This window comes from Momordica charantia, unplaced genomic scaffold (assembly GCF_013281855.1).
Source record: "Momordica charantia cultivar OHB3-1 unplaced genomic scaffold, Mcharantia_2.0 BLBB01000168.1, whole genome shotgun sequence".
NCBI classification, from domain to species: Eukaryota; Viridiplantae; Streptophyta; class Magnoliopsida; order Cucurbitales; family Cucurbitaceae; genus Momordica; species Momordica charantia.
Window position 1 is genome coordinate 87,501 of NW_028275324.1, and position 5,000 is coordinate 92,500.

Here is a 5,000-nt window from a genome sequence, read left to right on the forward strand (position 1 = left end):
ACGTCCGATTTTGAAAGGGGGAGATCCTATAGTATCCTATCCAAATTTTTCTTTTGCTAGGCCCATAGCTAAAAAACCTACTTTCTTACGATTACGGGGTTCATTCGAATATGAAATCCAATCCTGGAAATACAGCATCCCACTTTTTTTTACTACCCAAGGCTTCGATACATTTCGAAATCGAGAAATTTCTACCGGAGCAGGTGCTATACGAGAACAATTAGCCGATCTGGATTTGCGACTTATTATAGATTATTCGTTGGTAGAATGGAAAGAATTAGGGGAAGAAGGACCCGCGGGTAATGAATGGGAAGATCGAAAAGTTGGAAGAAGAAAGGATTTTTTGGTTAGACGTATGGAATTAGCTAAGCATTTTATTCGAACAAATATAGAACCCGAATGGATGGTTTTATGTCTATTACCAGTTCTTCCTCCCGAGTTGAGACCGATCATTCAGATAGATGGGGGTAAACTAATGAGCTCGGATATTAATGAACTCTATAGAAGAGTTATCTATCGGAATAATACTCTTATTGATCTATTAACAACAAGTAGATCTACGCCAGGAGAATTAGTAATGTGTCAGGAGAAATTGGTCCAAGAAGCCGTGGATACACTTCTTGATAATGGAATCCGCGGACAACCAATGAGGGATGGCCATAATAAGGTTTACAAGTCGTTTTCCGATGTAATTGAAGGAAAAGAGGGAAGATTTCGTGAGACTCTGCTTGGCAAACGGGTCGATTATTCAGGACGTTCTGTTATTGTTGTAGGGCCCGCACTTTCATTACATCGATGTGGATTGCCTCGCGAAATCGCAATAGAGCTTTTCCAGACATTTTTAATTCGTGGTCTAATTCGACAACATTTTGCTTCGAACATAGGAGTTGCTAAGAGTAAAATTCGTGAAAAAGAACCCATTGTATGGGAAATACTTCAGGAAGTTATGCAGGGGCATCCCGTATTGCTAAATAGAGCGCCTACTCTGCATAGATTAGGCATCCAGGCCTTCCAACCTATTTTAGTGGAAGGACGTGCTATTTGTTTACATCCATTAGTTTGTAAGGGATTCAATGCAGACTTTGATGGGGATCAAATGGCTGTTCATGTACCTTTATCTTTGGAGGCTCAAGCAGAGGCGCGTTTACTTATGTTTTCTCATATGAATCTCTTGTCTTCAGCTATTGGGGATCCCATTTCTGTACCAACTCAAGATATGCTTATTGGGCTCTATGTATTAACGAGCGGGAATCGCCGAGGTATTTGTGCAAATCGGTATAATCCATGTAATCGCAAAAATAATAAAAATGAAAAAATTTACAATAATAACTATAAATATACCAAAGAACCCTTTTTTTGTAATTCCTATGATGCAATTGGAGCTTATCGTCAGAAAAGAATAAATTTAGATAGTCCTTTGTGGCTCCGATGGCGACTAGATCAACGCGTTATTGCTTCAAGAGAAGCCCCTATCGAAGTTCACTATGAATCTTTGGGTACCCATCATGAGATTTATGGGTACTATCTAATAGTAAAAAGTATAAAAAAAGAAATTCTTTGTATATACATTCGAACCACTGTTGGTCATATTTCTCTTTATCGAGAAATCGAAGAGGCTATACAAGGATTTTGCCGGGCCTGCTCATATGGTACCTAATCCTCTGATATCTCACTCAGCTAAGTAATTATATGACACCGGTATGAATTTTGTTCTCTCCGGTTCAACTAGGACCATAGGTCCTTAATTTCTACGCGAATCAAGATCGAGAAAAGGAAGTTTTCCAATCATTGACTCAAACCTATTGTCGAACCCCACTCAGCGTAATATGGAGGTACTTATGGCGGAACGGGCTGATCTGGTCTTTCACAATAAAGTGATAGATGGAACTGCCATTAAACGACTTATTAGCAGATTAATAGATCACTTCGGAATGGCATATACATCACACATCCTGGATCAAATAAAGACTCTGGGGTTCCAGCAAGCCACTGCTACATCCATTTCATTAGGAATTGATGATCTTTTAACAATCCCTTCTAAGGGATGGCTAGTCCAAGATGCTGAACAACAAAGTTTTATTTTGGAAAAACACCATCATTATGGAAACGTATACGCAGTAGAAAAATTACGCCAGTCCATTGAGATATGGTATGCTACAAGTGAATATTTGCGACAAGAAATGAATCCTAATTTTAGGATGACTGACCCTTTTAATCCAGTCCATATAATGTCTTTTTCGGGAGCTCGAGGAAATGCATCTCAAGTACACCAATTAGTAGGTATGAGAGGATTAATGTCAGATCCACAAGGACAAATGATTGATTTACCCATTCAAAGCAATTTACGTGAGGGGCTGTCCTTAACGGAATATATCATTTCTTGCTACGGAGCTCGTAAAGGAGTTGTGGATACTGCTGTACGAACATCGGATGCTGGATATCTTACACGCAGACTTGTTGAAGTAGTTCAACACATTGTTGTACGTAGAACCGATTGTGGAACCATCCGAGGGATTTCAGTGAGTACTGGAAATAGGATGGTTCCGGAAAGAATTTTTATCCAAACATTAATTGGTCGTGTATTAGCGGACGATATATATATGGGCCCGCGATGCATTGGCATTAGAAATCAAGATATTGGTATTGGACTTATCAATCGATTCATAACCTTTCAAACACAACCAATATATATTCGGACTCCCTTTACTTGTAGGAGTACATCTTGGATCTGCCGATTATGTTATGGACGAAGTCCTACTCACGGGGACCTGGTCGAATTGGGAGAAGCAGTAGGTATTATTGCGGGTCAATCTATTGGAGAACCGGGCACTCAACTAACATTAAGAACTTTTCATACCGGCGGAGTATTCACAGGGGGTACTGCAGAACATATACGAGCTCCTTCTAATGGAAAAATAAAATTCAATGAGGATTTGGTTCATCCCACACGTACACGTCATGGGCATCCTGCTTTTTTATGTTATATAGACTTGTATGTAACTATTGAGAGTGAGGATATTATACATAACGTCACTATTCCACCAAAAAGTTTACTTTTAGTTCAAAATGATCAATATGTAGAATCAGAACAAGTGATTGCTGAGATTCGCGGGGGAACATACACTCTTAATTTAAAAGAGAGGGTTCGAAAACATATTTATTCTGACTCAGAGGGAGAAATGCATTGGAGTACCGATGTGTACCATGCACCCGAATTTACATATAGTAATGTCCATCTCTTACCAAAAACAAGTCATTTATGGATATTATCGGGAGGTTCGTGCGGATGCAGTGTAGTCCCTTTTTCACTCTACAAGGATCAAGATCAAATTAACGTTCATTCTCTTTCTGTCGAAAGAAGATATATTTCTAGCCTTTCAGTAAATAACGATAAAGTGAGACAAAAATTTTATAGTTCGGATCTCTCTGGTAAAAACGAAAGCGTAATTCCTGATTATTCAGAACTTAATCCAATCCTATGTACGGGTCAATGTAATCTCACATATCCTGCTATTTTCCACGGTAATTATGATTTATTGGCAAAGAGGCGAAGAAATGGATTCATCATTCAATTTGAATCACTTCAAGAACGAGAAAAAGAGCTACCGCCCCCTTCCGATATTTCGATTGAAATACCCATAAATGGTATTTTTCGTAGAAATAGTATTCTTGCTTATTTCGATGATCCTCAATACAGAAGAAATAGTTCAGGAATTACTAAATATGGGACTATAGGGGTGCATTCAATCCTCAAAAAAGAGGATTTGATTGAGTATCGAGGAGTCAAAGACTTTAAGCCAAAATACCAAATACAAATGAAAGTGGATCGATTTTTTTTCATTCCCGAGGAAGTGCATATTTTACCTGAATCTTCTTCCATAATGGTACGGAACAATAGTATCATTGGAGTAGCTACGCGAATAACTTTAAGTATAAGAAGTCGAGTAGGCGGATTGGTCCGAGTGGAGAAAAAAAAAAAAAGGATTGAACTAAAAATATTTTCTGGAGATATACATTTTCCTGGAGAGATGGATAAGATATCCCGACACAATGGCATCTTGATACCACCTGAAAGAGTAAAAAAAAATTCTAAGAAATCAAAAAAATCGAAAAATTGGATTTATGTCCAGTGGATCACACCTACCAAGAAAAAGTATTTTGTTTTTGTTCGACCTGTAATCATATATGAACTAGCCGACGGTATAAATTTAGTAACACTTTTCCCACAGGATCTATTGCAAGAAAGGGATAATCTGGAGCTTAGAGTTGTCAATTATATCCTTTATGGAAATGGCAAACCAATTCGGGGAATTTCTGGCACAAGCATTCAATTAGTTCGGACTTGTTTATTGTTGAATTGGGACCGAGACAAAAAAAGCTCTTCTATCGAAGAAGCCCGCGCTTCCTTTGTTGAAGTAAGTACAAATGGTCTGGTTCGAAATTTCCTAAGAATAGACTTAGTGAAATCCGATACTTCGTATATCAGAAAAAGGAAAGATCCGTCGTGTTCAGGATTGATCTTTAATAATGAGTCAGATCGCACCAATATCAATCCATTTTTTTCTATTTATTCCAAGGCAAGGGTTCCACAATCCCTTAGTCAAAATCAAGGAACTATTCGTACGTTGTTGAATAGGAATAAAGAACGCCAATCTTTGATAATTTTGTCAGCATCGAATTGTTTGCAAATGGATCTATTCAACGATGTAAAAGATTATAATGTCATAAAAGAATCAAGTAAAAAGGATCCTCTAATTTCAATTAGGAATTCGTTAGGCCCTTTAGGGACGGCTCCTCAAATTGTGAATTTTTATTCATTTTATCAGTTAATAACTCAAAACCCGATCTCACTAACTAAATATTTGCAACTTGACAATTTAAAACAGACTTTTCAAGTACTTAAATATTATTTAATGGATGAAAACGGGGGAATTTTTAATTACGATCCATGCAGTAACATCGTTTTCAATCCATTTAATTTGAATTGGCATTTTCTGCAT